Source organism: Bison bison, unplaced genomic scaffold, assembly GCF_000754665.1.
Source record: "Bison bison bison isolate TAMUID 2011002044 unplaced genomic scaffold, Bison_UMD1.0 scf7180017864020, whole genome shotgun sequence".
Taxonomy (NCBI): domain Eukaryota; kingdom Metazoa; phylum Chordata; class Mammalia; order Artiodactyla; family Bovidae; genus Bison; species Bison bison.
This window is the reverse complement of record NW_011494592.1, coordinates 1,701,217-1,720,639: the sequence shown is the minus strand read 5'-3', so window position 1 is coordinate 1,720,639 and position 19,423 is coordinate 1,701,217. Positions and strand designations below refer to the sequence as shown.

At 46.4% G+C, this 19,423-nt stretch overlaps 1 protein-coding gene across 2 annotated transcripts in view; it reads right to left on the bottom strand.

Annotated features, from left to right (window-relative positions):
* Nucleotides 1-19,423, bottom strand: part of NCK2 (NCK adaptor protein 2) — a 117,322-nt gene that overhangs the window by 96,914 nt on the left and 985 nt on the right. The window contains exon 1 of one of the 2 annotated variants that reach the window (XM_010834124.1): nucleotides 6,684-7,371. The exons of the other annotated variant lie outside the window; for it this stretch is intronic. The gene's annotated coding sequence lies outside the window, so the exon portion shown is untranslated. Of the gene's footprint in view, nucleotides 1-6,683; nucleotides 7,372-19,423 lie in introns of those variants that run through there. 2 annotated transcript variants of the gene reach the window in all.

The following is a 19,423-nucleotide window of genomic DNA, read 5'->3' as shown; positions in this document are numbered from 1 at the left end:
ATCCCTACCCTACCACCCCCCGCAGTGACAAGCATCCCTGTCTCTTATCACAGGAAAAAGCGCTGGGCTCCTACCAGCAAAGTGACAGAGGAAGACCTCCAATCTCACCTCACCTCCCTGTCTCCTGGTACACAGGGTGGGTGGACTTTTTCTGGAAAAGGACCAGATAAATATCTCAGGCTTTGGGAGTTAGTTTCTAAGGCAATGACTCAGCCCTGCCTGGAATCAGGAAGACAACCACAGACCACGTGTAAATGGCCGAGCCGGGGCAGGTCCTAATATGACCACTCACAAGACCAGGTGGGGAGTGGGTTTGGCGCCAGGGTCAGAGTTTGCCAACCCCTGCTCTATGCTATTAAAAACAAGAGCATGGTCCTGAAGTGGAATCACCTAGTGTAAGCCCCACATCACCAAGTGGAGACTTAATACAGTTTCCACTCTCCCACAAACAGAATCTGAACTCAGTCCATCAGGGATCATGTGACCAGCACTAGTGAGGTCACCTGACTGGCAGACCCCTGCTGTCCGTTCCACACAGGAAATAACCAACCTGTGACCTTAATAACCTTAATAATTAATAATGACCTTAATAATGACCTTAATAACCAACCCACTCTGTCCAAACTGACCTCCTGGTCTCTGCTCCCTTTTGCCCATAAAGTCCTTCATTCTGTCCAGCTCCCCAGGACTCCTCTGTCTACTGATGGAAAGCTGCCTGACACATGAATCAAGGAATAAAGCCAATAGGATCATTAACACTTGTTGCTGCTGTTGTTCATCATGTCCAATTCCTTGCGACTCCACGGACTGACACACGCCAGACTCCCCTGTCCTTCACTATCTCTCAAAGTTTGTTCAAACTCATGTCCATTGTGTAGATGATGCCATCATCCAACCATCTCATCCTCTGTCACCCTCTTCTACTACCCTCAGTCTTTCCTAGCAACAGGGTCTTTTCCAATGAGTCGGCTCTTCACATCAGGTAGCCAAAGAAATGGGGCTTCAGCTTCTGTCCTTCCAATGAACATTCAGGGTTGATTTCCTTTAGGGTTGACTGGTTTGATCTTCTTACAGTCCAAGGGACTCTCAAGAGTCTTCTCCAGCACCACACTTTGAAAGCATCAATTCTTTGGCACTTAGCTATTATGGTCCAACTTTTACATTTGTATATTCGTTCACGACTAAACGGACCTTTGTCAGCAAAGTGATGTGTCTGATTTTTAATATACCATCTAGGTTTGCCATAACTTTCCTTCCAAGGAGCAAATGTTTTTTAATTTCATAGCTGCAGGCACCGTCTGGAGTGATTTTGGAGCCCAAGAAATGCAGGGCCTGGGTTCAATTCCTGGTCAGGGAACTAGATCCCATATACTGCAATTAAAGAGCTCGTGTCCCACAACTAAGACCCAGCACAGCCAAATAAAAAAATGAAAACAATTTTTTTAAGAAGAGTTAGCATGTTGCCTTGATTAATAAAATAAATCCCACAAAAAAGAGGAGTACCAGAAAAGATAAGTCTCCGAATACCAGGTCTTACTCAGCATGTGTGTGTTCAGCCTGCACTTTCAGACTGTTACCTGTCAGTGTCACAAATCCCCCTGGGGAGACCACAGCAACTGACCATGATCATCCAGCTCCCAGGGAGGGGGGCAGCCAGGAGCTGGAGGCACAGCAGGATGGCGCCCTCGGGGATACGGTCCTGGCAGCCCACAGCCCACCAAGCCCTGGGGGTACATCAGAGATGCAGACGTTTGCCCCCCACTCACCTGTCCAGCAAAGACACCCAGCCAGCCACTGCCAAGGGCCACCACACACAAGTTCACGTATAACACACCCACACAGAAAAATGCTCCAGAGAGTCTGCCAGGACTGCACTTGGATAAACTCCCTGTTTACACAGGGATGAGGCAGCCCGCAGGGGCGCAGAGAAGATCAGATCAGACGCAGCAGATGGAATGTTAGGTAAATATCAGTGGTTGTCACTGCCTTGTTCAGGCTTGAGGAAGGTTCCTCCACACCACCCAGCAGCTGGCATTTACAGCTCCATGTTCCAACTCTTTTCCCCAACTATTTCTAATTTTGTAACATGAAAGTTAAAGTGTTCATTGCACAGTCGTGTCCCACTCTTTGCAACTCTATGGGCTATAGCCTACAGAATCCTCTGTCCATGGAATTCTTCAGGCAAGAATACTGACGTAGCCATTCCCTTCTTCAGAGGATCTTCCCGACCCAGGATTGAACCCAGGTCTCCTGCATTGCAGGCAGATTCTTTGCTGTCTGAGCCACCAGGGAAGCCCAAACCTTTCCCAAAATATTTCTAATTTTATAAAATATTTCTTCTAAATACAAGGTCAAAAACTCCAAGGACCATTTTGCTGTAACCCCTGAGAACCAGAAAGTCCAACTCTTTCATGCAAGAAATTTTTAAAAGTCAGTGACATTTTCCTGATACCAGAAGTTACTACAAATCTCTAAGTCCCAAATCCACAATGCAAACCAAACACTAGAATAGTAAATCAACATAAACCTCACAACACTAGTTACTTTAGCTTTTTTAGATAATAAACTAATATATACCTTCCCACTATAACAATTTAAATAAATTTACAAAAGCAACGATTAGGCTTTTTATTGAATTTAAAATTATTTTTGGATTTTTCTTATAGGCAAGGGATTTTATGACATGCACTGAGGGGGAGATAGAACCCGCATCTCCTGCATTGCAGGCAGATTCTAGATATGCACTCCATGACTAGAGGGAGTTCCATGAGGCAGTAAAATTAAATTACATTCTACAATGCCTGTGTGGACCATCTCTGGCCCAAAGCCTAGGTCCCAGCAGTTCCAACATCAGACAAGACAGCACCCAAGACCCATCAGCCTGGCCCCTCCCCCTGCCACACACCCCATCCCACATCAGGAGAGGAGGCTCAGGCCCTCCTTCTAAGGATGCTTTGAAATGGTTTTCATTTTATGCAACTGTATTAAAAGACAGTTACTGAAGTATTATTTAAAAATAAGAACTAGAGACATAGAAACACATGCGTGCGGGCTTAGTCGCGTCTGACTCTTTGCAACCCCACAGACCGTAGCCCACCAGGGTCCTCTGTTCATGGGATTCTCCAGGCAAGAATACTAGAGTGGGTTGTCATCCCCTTGACCAGGATATCTTCCCAACCCAGGATTGAACCTCCATCTCCTGCATTGCAGGCAGATTCTTTACCACTGAGTCATTAGGGAAGCCCTTATAGTAACATGTGCTCCTTTATTAATACACTGACCCAGAGGGTCTGGCAGGTGTAATAAAGGACGATGAGAGCAGCCTGAATCCCAACCTGTCTGCACCCACCACAAGGTGATAGAAAAGCCCCAGTTCTTTCTCTGAAGGCCGTGAATTGAGGTTGTGCTGTGTACAATCCCAATGGAAGGAAACACAATTTCAGCTAATAGCCAATGAAGATAGAAATGTGAGTTTTTCACCCCAAGGTCATAGGCTTCCTAAAGTCCATCCTCTCTGGGCAGGGCCCCTGGGTTAAGAACGACTTTGGAGAACCACTCAGAATGTCACAGGATGTCGTGAACTGGGGCCGTCAGATTCAACAAATTCCTAGATTTCAGACTCAGGTGGGGCTGCAGAGGGACCCATCAGAGCAGAGGCCCCTGTGCTGCTGTAACAGGAGGTGCGGAGGCAGCTGGACCAGCCCCCTGGGGCCGACGCTCTGCCACCCACCTGCTGCCTGCTTCCGGAATCTGGCAAGGCTTCTTCCACCAAGCGGAAGAGATCACCTTGTGCACCCCTGCTCTTACACAGGAAGGATGCTTCCAGCAGACTTGCCAGGAAGAAAACCAAGACCAGCCAGTTCCTTAAATGCTTCCAACAAAGTGGGAGCTCTCATGGTCACGATTCTTCTGCGCACAAACGCCGACACTCACAGAAACAATGTCGGTCAAAGCAAAAACTCAGAAAAAGGGTTTAAAAAATTTTCAGAAACCCACAGGTCAAAATGGAAATTGTAAATTATACTTTAACACAGAGGCATGGACTTAAAGAAAATAACACCCAAAAAGGTCACTGTAGATGCTTATTTGCAGTCAATTTTAATGAACAAAATGCACCAATATAGGTTATATTTATGTGAATAAATGTAAGTGATTCTCTCTAATCAGAGTAGCTCTAGGGAGAGCAGAAGGGTAAGTAGAGTCCCCACAAGGGGCCTTCCACCACCCCTACCCAGAATCATACCATCACTAGGGGGCAGGGGAGGGACAAACAGGAAAGTGAAATAGGCTGCTGCCTTTAACCCTGACCTGTTCTGTACCCAAGAGAAAGGTCATTCCCCTGATCAGCCCTCCCCAAGCCAGCTCCCAGGCCCACACCTACTGGCACGCACACCTGGAGCTGTGCCAGGGCAACTGGGCAGGTGGTAGGGGCCACCCGAGAGGCTGAATCCTCAGAGGGAGCACACCTGCTCTGGGCTGAGATCTCAGCGGGAGCACCATCACCACAGAGCACTTCCTCCCTCAGAAGAATGATCTCAGGCCCCTATCCTACCAGGGGTCTGCCTGAGCACAGGATGGCTCCAAAGGACCCAAGAGTCCGTCTCAGAGCACCAAGGATGGGCGTGTGCCGAAACCAGGAAGATCTGCTGGTTTTTATTTGCCCAAACTGGACAAAGTCCACAGACATTCTGTCACACACTCTCACTTGCTCTTACACATGTGCAGGGAGCTCAGCCTGGTGCTCTGTGGCAACCTAGAGGAGTGGGATGGGGGAACGGAGGGTGCTCAAGAGGGAATATGTGTTTAATTATGGCTGGTTCATATTGTCATACGCCAGAAACCACAACATTGTAAAGCAATTTTCCTCTAATAATAAAAAACAAAATATCTGTTACAATAACATGGAAAAAGAAAACATTTCAGATGAACCTGGCCCAAAGGACTTCCCTCTTCTGGTCCTGACTGACATGTCCAGGGCAGGGTTCATGGATGTGACCCCATTTCCCTCCACCGGACCTCCGAGGGCATCAGGCTTCCTTCCCAAGACTTCAATATAGACAGGGAAGTACCCGGTCACCCCTCAGAGGACCCACAGTAGACAGCCTGGCAGACACAACCTCAGCCGGGGGTTCAGGGTCAGTGGGGATAAGCCTCGATGATACCATGCACCCTGACAAGATGCAACAGCCCATAGCCCAGTTCAATCATGAGAAAAACACTGGACAGACCCCAACTGAGGAGCATTCCACAAAACACCTGACTGGTCCTCCTCAACACTGAAAAGGCCATCAGAACAAGCAAAATCTAGAAACTGTCACAGCCAAGGGAGCCTCAGGACACACCACGAGCAAAAGCAGTGTGGTTTCCACGATGGGATTCTGGGGCACAAGAGAAGAACATTAAGGAAAAATTAAGAAAATCCAAAAAAGTATGGACTTTGGTTAACAACCAATGTACCAGAATAATGGAAGATGCTATTTACAGTGGGGACGGGATGGTGGTTGTGGAAACTCTGTACTCTCTTTGGAATTTTTCTATAAATCGAAGTCTTTTCTAAAATTAAAGGTTTATTTTTAAATATGTATGTACTGTACATATTATTGGAGAAGGAAATGGCAATCCACTCCAGTATTTTTGCCTGGAAAATCCCCTGGACAGAGGAGCCTGGCGGGCTACAGTCCATGGGGTTGTAAAGAGTCAGACACAACTGAGCAACTAAACAACTATACATACTATATATAAATCCATACATGCAAAGCATAATGTGAATACCTTTGAACAATTACAAAGTGTACTTTGGAAAAGTTAAAAAAAACTGTACTCAACAGAAGGAGATACACACACTTGTTGCTGCTGCTATTGCTGCTAAGTCGCTTCAGACGTGTCTGACTCTGTGCGACCCCATAGACGGCAGCCGACCAGGCTCCCCTGACCCTGGGATTCTCCAGGCAAGAACACTGGAGTGGGTTGCCACTTCCTTCTCCAATGAATGAAAATGAAAAGTGAAAGTAAAGTCGCTCATTCGTGTCCAACTCTTAGAGACCCCATGGACTGCAGTCAACCAGGCTCCTCTGTCCATGGGATTTTCCAGGCAAGAGTACTGGAGTGGGGTGCCACTGCCTTCTCCGTAAACACACTTACTGATTAGCTTAACGCAATAGAATAATTATATGGTTGAATTTTTGTACAACTCTGGTTCTTCAGAGAATACCTGTGTGTGCTTCTATAAATAAAACAATAAATGTACTACAAAGTGTAAAATAATAAATACACGAACTGATAAACAAAAGATCTTGCTCCCTTGAACAAGACCCGAGAAAAATTATTTGGCATGCATTAAATTCTCTCCTGTTAAGGTCTCTGAGAGCCAGGAATCAATATATTCCAATCAATTTTTAAAATTGCAACATAAAATCTGTATTGCAAATTAAATTCTCTTTATTCTCAAATTACATTTATTTAAACACTAAGCATTAATTACAGTGTATCACAAATTAATTACAGTATATCACAAAAACTATTTTACACTAATCCACCTCATCAGAAGCGAAAGGAACTGTAAACGGGTTCAGTGTGAAACAAAAAGACAAATCACTAATTGTGACTTGAATTGTTTTGAATGCTAAGGATTCAAGTATTTCCAGATGCTAAACATACACACAGAAACTGGTCTACCACCTTACCGTCAACAGGGCACAACAATCTGGTACTAGATGTAGCAGAGGTCGACAAATAGAAACACTGCATTTGAAAAAGATTAAAAAAAAAATCTATAAGGAAGTAAAATACAGTTTACATTTCAAAAGAAACAAACTAAAGAAACACTTTGAACAGACTATCAGGATAAAAAACAAGCCTGCAAAATGCCTGATCCGGGCTGACTTACAGTATTCATTACGAATCCAGGCAAAGGAGTTATTTGACTAAATAAATCTTTCCTAGGTTAAAATGTAATGGCATACTGCATTTACAACATTATCAACTTAAAAAAGGGAACTGGAAGTATCAGTGGGCTTCCTGACCCCAGCATTCCACTAAAAGCAGCAATAAGTAGTTTTGCTATTTTTTTAGATAAAAGTCTTCAGCAAATAAATCACACGTAAACAGAGTTTATATAATCTGCAAATTATGGACTAGTTGACTCCAAAACCATCTGTTTATCCTAAGTAAACCGACAGCATGGCCTCAAGCAGACTCTGGATGACAGCACTATCCTAGTAAGGGTGGATGGAGAGGGGTGGTCGGTGGAGGACAGGGTGCTGACCAGCTACAGCAACCACAGAGCTTTACCACGGGCAAGTGAAACAATCCCTGCTCAGCAGACACCCTATGGTCTCAGGGTTGTCTCACTCCCCCTGAAATATTTGATGTTTTATTTTTAAAAAAAATTTTTTTTTTTTTAAATTTTTCTGCTGTGCTTTGAGACATGTGAGGTCTTAGTTCCCCTACCGTTGATTGAACCCACAGTCCTTGCAGTGGAAGCATGGAGCCTTAACCACTGGACCACCAGGGAAGTCCCTCCCTGGGGTAAATGAATATTAACTGGCCTGGGGACTTTGCATGGGTATTCCTCGCACCTCCCACAGAACCCCACACAGAGGCATGACACTCATCTTGGAAACGTGTTAACTGAGATGAGAGTCAATCATGAACGGGTAAAGTTACCCAGGCTGGGCTGACAAGCTCCCTGAGAGCAGGTCTGTATGGTCCCCCTGTGTGTTTCGGCAGCTCCTGCCACAGCTCCTCTCCAGCCACCACTCAACAACTTAGTGACAACAAACTGGGGGGTAATCTGATCTGTGAGTCAGAGCAGGATGCAGAAGCCAGCTTTGTCCTCAACACACGCGGTCCTCCAGCCAGATTCACAAAAAAGGAACAGCATCTTCAGTTTACCACGCAGGCTGGCTGCTCTGAAGACCCTTCTTGAAAAAGGAACTGCACAGTTGCAATTCCTAAACAGGGTATACAGAGGCGCGCGCACACACACACACACACACAAATCAGAATTAAGCTTCTGCTTCCCAGAACACAAAACAGAGGTGGAGAGGAGTTAGAAATGAGCTGTGCACCTTGGACAAGCCAGCAGTGTGTGTAGGGGGGACGAGCAGCTTCCCTGATGGTCCAGTAGTTAAGTATTCGAGGGGACAGGGGTTCAATCCCTGATGGAGGAACTAAGATCCGACATGCCGAGGGGTACCAAAGCCCATGCAGCACCACAGCTAGGGTCTGTGCACCACAGTGAAAGATCCTGAGTCCCACAACTGAGACCCGATACAGCCAAATTAATTAAAAAAAAAAAACTACTAGCAGGTGGAAAAGAGCATGCGTACCTCTACTGCTCACAGGAAGCCAGACCTTTCAAGTTCACATTTAGACCAGCTATTTATGAAGTTCAGGATGAGGCTGTTTTAATCCAGCCCCTGTTATAATTGGGCTTCCCAGGTGGTGCTAGTGGTAAAGAACCTGCCTGCCAAAGCAGGAGACCTAGGAGACACAGGTTTGATCCCTGGGTCAGGAAAATCCCCTGGAGGAGGGCATGGCAACCCACTCCAGTATTCTTGTTTGGAGAATCCCAAGGACAGAGAAGCCTGGTGGGCTACAGTCCATAGAGTCAGATACCACTAAAGCGACTTGGCACACATAATTAAAAGTCAAGACGTTACTGCATTCAGGCCAATGGTTTATTTTGAGGAAGGAGGGGATTTCAATACTGTAAATGCAAAGCCCTACAAAAGTCCTGCATCTGTAGTTCCAGAGCTGGGGCATCACCTGGCAGCAGGGCTCCTGCAGCCAACCCCTGTCCCCTGTGCCCCTCAGCTGCCCCTCTCCAGGGTGGCCAAGTAACACTTGCTCCCTCCACCAGTGTCAGAAGTGAATGATACAATGACACACAACAATTAGAAACACACAGTGTTACCCAGCCCGCCAGCACACCACTGCCAAATTTCCAAGCTTGTCCAAAGACTTATTACTATGACTGTCTAAGAGGTCTTTCCAAAGAGTTACGACGACGCTCTCAGAGGTCTTTCTCAGTGCCCGAGAGGATGGGAGGCTAAGGAAAGAAAAGACTCATTGTACCTTAACCACCTCCACCAAGAAAAGTTCAAAAACGCCCTGAGTGCTGATTCTGTGTTTATCCTGGTAACAGAACAGGAAGAGAGCAGATAAGAGGCGACCAAGCAAAAAGGAAGAGCAAAGGCAACAGGAAATGATTTACAGAAAACAGATCAAGATTAAGCCAAGAAAACTTCTAACTGGCCGCCCTCTGGATATCTAGGCTTCTCTGACTTTCTCAAGTCAGGACCTGCTCATAAGAGAAAAAAGAAAACGTACACAGAATATCACAGTCCAGACCAGGCAGCTAACAAGCAGCTCTGCCCCGAGCCAGACCCTGAGACTCAGAAACTAACAGCCAAATTATCATTTTTCCCTTCCTTTTCCCTGGATAACGTCTAATTTGTGATATTTTCATTCTCTCTCCCCTGAAGGGTTTATTTTAGACCTTACAAAAAAGGAAATAAAGCATTCAAAAGCTAACAGATGTGACTCGCTCAAAGAAGAGTAGGCTAAACCTAGAACCTAATAAACTTTAGTAATAACAAAGGAATTTTTTCTCTGTAGACCATCACCAATTGTAAGGATGCTGAGCCTAAGTAAATAGATGTATTTCACCAAACCAAACTCTGAAAATCAATTACTTACTACAAGCAATTGATAAGGGACCCCATCACTTTCCTGTTAGTGGATATTCTAAGGAGAATGTGTTGTCACCACAGTTCAGCTAGATTTCCTAATGCGTCCTACAAAATCAGCATTTCATATTTCTATGGTCCAAACGGAAGTAGAAAATTTAAAGAACAATGCATGCCCTACTTTTCCACCAACAGATAAACCATGATATGTCAGTTAAAGTTTCTCCTTTTTATATTTAACTGCAGAGATACATAAATACTTTTCAGCTTTCTGTTGTTGTTCAATTGGGAAGTTGTGTCTGACTTTTTGCGACCCCATAAACTGCAGCACGCCAGGCTTCCCTGTCCTTCATTATCTCCCAGCATTTGCTGAAATTCATGTCTGTTGAGTCAATGATGCTATCTGTCCATCTCTTCTTCTGCCGCCCCCTTTCCCTTTTGCCTTCAGCTTTCTAAATAGGCATTATTTTTCATGTTTATAAAAATTCTGGGGATGACGGGATAGGGATGATCTCCAAGAGGGCAACTGTATGAAAGAATACATGAGCCATTAACTGAAAGGTTTAAGCCAAGTACAGCAGTACTCACTTAAAATAAGGCTGCTGAAATACTGACATCGTTGGGCAGTTAACCCTTTGAAGTCGGGAATGTAATGTGCATTGCCAAGATGGGCCAGTATCCCTGGCCTTGACCCACTGGACACCAGGACCACTCTCAAGTCTGGACAACTGGAAAATGTCCCCAGACACTGCCAATTGTCCAGAAGGGCAGAACCACCCCCAGCTGAGAACCACTAATTTATATACAAGAGTAGTGGGTCAAGTCTCAAGTTTCTTTTTTTAATATCAACATTTGAAAAGGTATTTTTACTTTGTATTTGCAAAAGTGAATCACTTATTTCTCAATTCAAACCTAACAGTGAGGAAAATCCAAACACAGGTGGGAATTTGCACTATGTTGCACTGTGGGAAGATGCACTATGCGGAAACATTTTCTGCTCTTGATGATAACAACCCTCTGTGATCTGAGACGTGAAGAAAAAGAGGATCTCCTTCCTCCAGAAAGCGGGGCACCCTTCCCTCCCCTCCCCCCACTCAGCCCTGAGCTTGCGGGTGCAAGGCACAGACAAGTTCAAGCAGCAACAATTAAACACCAGAGTCCTCACCTGGGATCCTCAACAGAGCCTCAGTTCCACGCAGGCCCCCCTCAGCGTGACAATGACAACAGCAGAGGGTCTGCTGTCCTTCCCCTACTTTTTTTTTTGAAAGAGGATAATTTCTTTATAGTCACTTCTGAGTCTTATCTCCTGAACCACATGAAACAGACCTATGAAGGAGACTCCAAGAAGGGAAATGAAGCAGCAGAGATGGCTGAATAAAAGAAGGAGAGCTTGTACACATAAGCCAGGCTGGTCCATGGACGGCGGTAACTGTACTCCTAAAGAAAAACCACCTGAGTGCAGATAGGAAGGCAGGTGACTGAAGTCGCACCATCAGGACGGGGAAGTCATACACAAACATGAAATACACAGAAAAGAATCAAAAGAAAGGAAAAGTCTTTTTTTATATCTGTCTTGCTAGATTCTGTTCCTAAATATGTTCCTTAAAAAAAAGCAGTTTGATGAAAACTCACTATTCACCTAGATCCAATGTCCAGAAACTGTTTCTAAAGTAACTCCCTGAATCCCTTGATATTTCTTGGTCTCTTAAAAATACTCAAGCAGCTTGTGGTTTTTAATACCCATGTCTCCAAACTGATTCCCGTCACTCAGAGTAACAAGAGAGCTCATCATCACCAATCCAGCGTGTCCCCACCCCCAACACACACACATTTGAAAACAGGGACATGAGCTTTTAAAGGGACTGTCCTTAAAATGAACACAGCTAGTGTTCTAATGAAGCATAATATATATTTTATTAGAAACATTTTTCTAATGAAAATGAGTACTTTTCATGTATCATATTTTATAATGTTACATAACTGGTAGGGTATTGATTTGTATAACTTCGGTCTGTATCCAGTGACCTTATTAAACTCTTGTACTAATTCTTAAAAAAAAAAGTCCAACAACAACAAAAACAAACCCAGCTGGAAAGAGGGATGGAGAACTGTTCTTTTCTTCTTTAGCCAGGCTCACAAGTAACATCATTAAAATACCTGTTGACTTGCAGACATCCTTAAATGCTCAGCCAAAACTCACAGGCTTACAAAACTAAGGCACATCCTTTAAGGAAGATGGATGCAGATGCTGAAGGGCTTGTCCAAGGAGTCAGCCACTGGCGCCTTACTAAGCATCTCAGGCCCATCTCTCCCTCTTGGAAGGTTCCTCCCCAGCTGGCCGCCCCCACCGCAGCTGGGAGAATTATTAAGCTTGTTTAAGTAAATAAATCTTTGCTGCTACTCCTCCTGGAACATGCCACAGGATCAGCAGCTGGACTGCAAATCTAAGCCTGTGAATTCAGAGCACCTGCCTGCCCTACAGCCCATTGGAGACCGTGGCCTTTCTGACCTGCTAATATGCAAAGAACCAGACTCTCAGTTATACCTCAGTTCCATCTGCCCTTAAGGGAGGCTGCCCAGCACAGAGGGCCACAAGCGTCCTCTGACAACAGAAGGGGAAGTTTAGGATGGTCTGGTACTACAAGCCTCGCCCAAGATGACAGTCAATGTCAAGGTTCCTACCAAGACCTTGGAGCAGCAGTCTTCCAAAACTCCAGAGCACCTGAGAACTCATGAGAAAAGCAAATTCTCAGGCACCCCTGAAGACGCTCTGTGGGGTGGGTCCAGCCATCTGAGTTGGAAGCTTTCTGGGCTGGGGTGGGTGGCGGAACAGCTGAGACCCAGCTCTGAGCTGGGTCCGTCTGGGGCTCCCTGGCCTGTGGTTCTCAGGAGGCAGGCTGGGGGAGCAGCAGCAAGGCCGGGGATGCTCTCCGCTGCACCACCTCCAGAGCACACCCACCAGGACCACTGGAGCAGCCGAGGTTGCTCATACGTCCTTCCAGAGTCCAGGGCTGATAAGAGGTCCAGAATGAGTGACGCCCAAGCTCCACCCACTGTTGTGATTCTCCATCATGTTTCTCCAGTCCTACACCATCATAAAAGTTTATAGCTCTGTTTATGTCTTTTCTTTTAATGAAGAGATGGTGGTCTGGCTTAGGGGATAAAAGCAGAGCCTCAGCAATCAGACAGGTTTGAATTCCAGATCTGCTGACCAGCTCTGGAACCTTATGCAGCCTAACCTGCTAGGTCTCTCTACTCTCATCTCTGAAGAGAAACACAGCAACTAACCACACTCAACTTCTGTGAGCACTGAATGAGCTAATATTGTGTGTAATATGGTTAGTACCATCACTACAATGTGTGTGATGTGTGTGTGTTAGGGAAGAACCCAATGATCCCTAAAGTACTATGATTTTAGGACGTCCCTGGTGGCTCGGTGGTGAAGGGTCCACCTGCCAATGCAGGAGACGTGGGTTCGATCTCTGGTCTGGGAAGATCCCACATGTCTCAGAACAACTAAGCCCATGAGCCACAACTACTGAGCCTGTGCTCTAGAGCCCAGGAGCTGCAATTACTGAGCCCACGTGCTGCAACTACTAAGTCCCAGAGCCCTAGAGCCCGTGCTTTGCAACAAGAGAAGATGCTGCAATGAGAAACCCTTGCACCAAAGACAGAGAAAGCTGGAGAAGCAACACGGACCCAGGACAGCCAAAAATAAATACATAAAAAAATATTAAAAAAAAAAAACAAAAACTATGACTTTAGATTCTGTACTTAGAAATTAAGTATTTGACATATATCAGAAGTACACTGAAAACTAACACCCCAAAACAGTTATTTCACATTGGTAATTTAACCTCTAGAATTCAAAATACATTTTAAAACGTTTGTAAAATATACAAGCATTCTGATTATAGGTAAGCAAATCAGGTTCTAGTATTCTAAACTTGCATGAGTACATGGAATATTACAGTCTTCCTTAGCATGACAGAGATTATACCTTTCCGCTAAAGAATAATAATTACCATGATTATGATTCCAGGTTGCTCTCACTATGTCTTCTTAGCTATCTCAACTTAGGAAAACCCAGACTAAATGAAGCTTGAATTATGAAAGTGTACAGACCTGTGCTCTCCCACACAGTCACCGGTCTCAGGGGGCCAGTGAACACCCCAATGTGGGGAGGGAAGAGGCATGCCACAGATGAAGAATGCACACAGGCTTTCACAGGCTGCACATGAACAGAAGAATATGCATCATCTCATTAACAGGGTTTTACGTTGAACACTGGGAATAAAAGTACTGTGGCTCTACTGGGTAACAGAATACATTGTGAAAATTAATTTTGCTTGTTTCTTCCTACATCTTTAATGTGGTTACTGTTGTTGTTTATTCACTCATTCATGTCCCACTCTTTGCGATCCCATGGACTGTCCCAGGGTCCTCTGTCCATGGGATTCTCTAGGCAAGAATACTGGAGTGGGTTGCCATTTCCTTCTCTAGGGAATCTTCCAAACCCAGGGATCCAACCCCTGTCTCCTGTACTGGCAGGCAGATTCTTTCCCACTGAGCCACCTGGGGAGTCCAGTGTGGCTACCAGACATTTAAAATCCCATCTGTGACTCACATGTGTATATTTGAAGGGGACAGCACTGCTCTTAACAATTGATTTCTTCAAGGGGTGTTTGCAGGAAATACCCCATGTTAAAAAAGACATAGCATTTTTGGCACCAGCTTCTCCTCCTTCCTTAGGGGTCCAGCACAGTTTTGGGGTACAAAGCTTCTGTGTGTCACGAGGCTGTTATTACAAGGGTAGCAATGAATCAGCCCCGAAGTACACAAGTCTTTAAAAATAAGCTGACAATAAACGCTGGTATTCTGTTATCACAACTAGCAGGCTTTCACTCACTGTGTACAGGGGTGGGAGGTATACGTAGAGGCTGGGGGAGCAGGGAGGAGCCCATGGTGCAGGCCCATGCTGAGCACTGGTGACACTGACCCGAGGGCAATGGAGAGCCAATGCTGGGACCTCAGCCAGGTTTGGGTACCAGGGTGCAGTGATCAGGCGAGTGTGGTAAACAGACGGGTCTGCCAGCGCCAGTGAGAGAGGAGTAAGTACCTCAGGCTCAGATGGAAGAGATCTTCAGAGGTAAAACTGATAAGATGTGGGATCTGGGAAGTGAGGGAGAATCCAGGATGACACAGTGAGGCAATGCTAGGGACATTAACCCAGGCAGGCAGGTCAGGAGATAGTACTCCCAGCCAAGATGTTCAGAGTTTCCGGTGGAAATGAGTGGGGAGAAGTCGCATGATTCGCCTGAATGACCGAGTGAGTCATGAATGGACAGGTTTGCAATTGTGGTCACACAGGTGACCACCTGGAACAGCTCACGCTCGCCCTGGCCAGAAACACACATGTGATCGGAGTGAACATTACCAAACCCGCCTGTACCTGCCTGGCTCCCGGCGAACCCACAGTCACAGGGCAGTCCCAGTGATACTCCGGGCCGTGGGTTCCATTCACAGGAAACGCCTTCGTCTCCACACAAAATTCAATACTTGCATATAGCTCCTATTTGATGCTGATCCTGGTCCCAAAACCATGCTGCAGCTGAGCCAACACGGGCTAAGGGGAAATGTCCACAAAGGGCATCGGTCAGGGCTGTCCTCTCTCAAGACCTGAAGCATCTGGGCCCGGCACCCACCTGCCACAGCAGTATGAGGCTTTGTGAGGGAAACTGATCTGTCACCCCCCTCTCCCGCCCCAGTGGTGTCTTCAAGCACTTGGGAGACAGAAGCCATGAAATGCCTTAAATCATCAGCCTGGTTTTGAAGAGTGACTGTCGTGGACAGAACTGTCCCCATACTCAAGTGTTGAAGCTCCCACCACCCAAGTGACTCATCTGGAGACAGAACCTCTGCAGCAACTGAAGTTCAACAAGGTCAGAAGGGTGGGGCCCTAACCCAAGAGAAGCAGTGACCTCCTAGGAAGAGGGACAAACACACAAGGCACCTGAGGACACAAAGTGAAGGCGGCCAACGGAGCCTCACTGAGGACCTAGTCTGCCCGAACTTTGATGATCACTTTGCAGCCTCCAGAATGGCAAGAAATCAGCTTCCTTTTGATGCTGTCTGTGGATCTGTGAGGACAGTCTGAGTGGATGTGCATACGCTAAACCGGGACAAGCGCCCTTCAACCCACAGAGACCATCCAGGCCGATGAGGCTCAGACACTGAAACCAGGACATGAGGTCACCTACTGACCCTGGTCCCACCAGCAGCCAGGCAGGGGCCACACACTTGGCCTCGTTGGGACCTGCCGGCAGATCCACAGCCTCCCCAGGACCACCTCACCCAGCACTTTTTGGGGTCACCTCCTCCTCCTGAGCAGGGCAGGGGGCTCTGTCACACTGCCACTGTCCCTGGGCTCCAGGGTCCTCACACTGACGTCAGGGCCAGAGCCCAGGTCCCCAAGTTCTCTTAATACTAAATATGGTGGTGAATGGGAAAGTAATTGGTAAACTGTAATCTATCATCGGAACATGAGCATCTATTATTTTTATCCGACTTCGGCATTTCAGGTTTACGTTAACCACCGACCAGCAAAAACATCCCACTTTCCAAAACTGTCTCAAAAAGAGAAACTGCAATATTTCCCTTCTGAGTGCACTTGAAGCTTCTTTTCTTAAAAACATTTAAAAACACAAACGGTATAAAAAGAAAAGGACACTAAATGACCAGCTTCCCGCGGTCAGGATAACAAATGCTCTGCCCAGAGTTTCCAGTTCAGGTTAACATGCACAGACACTCTATTGAAAAAGTTAAATATTCAGTCATCCCACCAGGGGGTTATGCAGTTGGATTTGTTTTTCATCTTGCCTTTTCTCTTTTTTTTTTAGTTTTAGGTTCAGGACTATAAATGATTCATTGGACAGAGAACTTCTCAAACAGAGAGGCCACCAGACCAAATCCCCCCATTGTCTGGACCTGGATGCACTGTGGACAAAACCTTATGAACCTAGAGCCTTAATGACTGACAGACTCAGAATTCAAAATCACGAGCTCAATCAGTATTTTCTGGAAAGAACACAAAGAACCCACAGGGCCGACTATGACAAATGCCTGTGTGTGTGTTGTTAGGGCAGGGAGAGGGAAGCAGTTGTAATTGACGAATGTCAATTACACCTTCAGAAACTGACATACTTTGGGATCCATTCAAAGTGAAATGCAGGAGAAGAAAACAGTCTAATTTTCAAAACAATGCCACTAAAATGGCCTAAAGAAATAAACTGTTTTTACTTTGGCTGCATACTTTTAAAACTGTTAAAAGGCTGTCCTGTCCTTCTAAGCTGCCTTAAGCATTTAACAATATCATCACAGTATCACTTTGAGCCTCTGAAAACATGGGGTTTCCATCACTCATTTGAGGAAAGAGAAACCATTTGGAAGTGCCATTTGCCACTCATCTGGATGGGAAAATTAATTTCGCAAGCTGTGGGGAGTTTCCTGTCCATTTTTGAAAAGTCAGCTTACTAGATTTCCAAGCATGGTCCACTGCCCTGCCATGCAGTCCTAGGGAGCAGCCTTCAGTTCCATTCTTCGTGTGGGACAAACATGTGTGGCCCTCGCCCTCGGCTCACACTGTTGGCCATGCTGGGTAGTTACAAGCATGCATGTGTCCTGGAGAATGGTGTAACACAGCCTCATCCAGTTGGGGCAACTGACATGACCAAGGAAGAGAATCTGGTCATTCCAGACAATCAAGAAGACTTTAGGGTATTTTATCCAGGGCTTCCCTGGTGGTTTAGAGGTAAAGAGTCTGCCTGCCAATGTAGGAGACACGGGTTTGATCCCTGGTTCAGGAAGATCCTACATGCCGTGGAGCAACTAAGCTCACGTGCCACAACTACTGAGCCTGTGCTCTACACCCCAGGAGCAGCAACTTGAATGAGGAGCCCACATACAGTAACTACTGAAGCCTGTGTGCCTAGAGCCCATGCTCTGCAACAAGAGGAAGCAGTGGGTGACAAGAGAGACCCAGAGCAATGAAAAATTTAAAAAAAAAAAAGTTATTCAGTTTGTATACACACAAGAAAGATTTTGGGTATGTTTAACATGGATAATAGTGCACTTCTCAAATACTGTGTACATATGATGCGTTTGCTGGAAAATCTCAGTCATTGCCTGATGCAAACAACAGAGGCTGGGAAACATCACAGCTTCCAAGAGATGAGAGATGGAGAGACCTGAAGTGCAAGGCATGTGATAAAGAAAACCTCAGAGCCTGACAAGTGAGCACAGCTACTTGAAATCACCTTAATCAGGCCCCACCTTAAGTGGGGAGAGAAGGTGCTGGGTCAGTCTGTTCTCTGGATGCAATTCACCACCAAACTTCATCCCATTTTCCAGGACCAATCCCGCAATGTGTCTAGGGAACAGCTGAGAAGCTTGGAGCCCAGATGAGGCCTCTTTGTTACCACCAGCTTACCACTGCTTTAAGTTTCCAATTTCAGCCTCAGCTAGCTGCAGCCAGAGGACCACTAAGATCTGGCCACTTTCTTCAATCAATACTGCTGCTAAGTCCCTTCAATTGTGTCTGACTCTGTGCAACCCCATAGACAGCAGCCCACCAGGTTCCTCTGTCCCTGGGATTCTCCAGGCAAGAGTATTGGAGTGGGTTGCCATTGCCTTCTCCGTCAATCAATACTACATCTAATCAACCTGGAGAGGAGAAACATCAATGTAGGATTTTCCGTCCTGGTTACTGCTTCAGAATCATGGTTAACACCCACATCTGGGGAAATCCCTGTTCAGACCATCTAAAAACCTACATGGACAGCTCAGTCTTGCAGTTGAACTCACTTCATCTCCTGTTCACCACTGCCCTCCTATTTACTAAACCCTTGGCCCAGGCTCGATTCCTGTTATTAATTTACCCGTTTATTAATCTCTGGGGACACCGGGTAAATGAATTAAGGGCAGTGTTTGGAAACAAAGTTTAGGTCTGCTGTGATAATTCAAAGCACCCAGATTGATTTCATTTTCAGTCGCTTTTAGCCTTGAAAAGCCCTGTTGCCAACGATACCTGATGTAGAGGGACAAAACACGCCCCAAATTACTCTCATTCCTGCCAAATCCCTTCGGCGAAGCCGAGGAGGAAGCCGGGCCGGGACCAGGCGGGACTCCCCTACCTTTGGGTTCCCCATCCCCAGGCCACACCCCGTAGCCTCTCGGGGGTTCACTTTCTGTGGGGTCAAGGGCAGGAGTGGGCCTGCGCGGGCCCAACGCTGAGGCCTGCTCATTCCCTGCGCATATCCAAACTTGCCAGGCTCAGCCCCAAACCTGTTGGCAAAATAAACAAAGGCAAACACAGGGGACCCGACCTAGCCTGAGTGCCAGAGGTCGCCCCGCGCCGGCTCCCCCTTTGTCCCCACGCGGACGAGCTGCCAGTGAGCCCCAGAGCCCCGGCACACGCGCAACCCTTTCAGGGCGACCGCCTCGGTCCACACACGAAAGCGCTTTGCAATCACGCCCCCCACTCGCTCCACGCCGAATGCTCTCACGAGGGAGTTACCGTCTACGCCTACAATCACACACCGAATTCTTCCAGAACCGCTGGGGGGTTCGATCGCCCAGAATAATCTACCAGGGCAGCGCGATCGTGAGAAACTTTGTTTCCGGGGCCGGCGATCCCCGGTCGGACGCGGAGCCGGGCACGAAGCGCCCCGGGC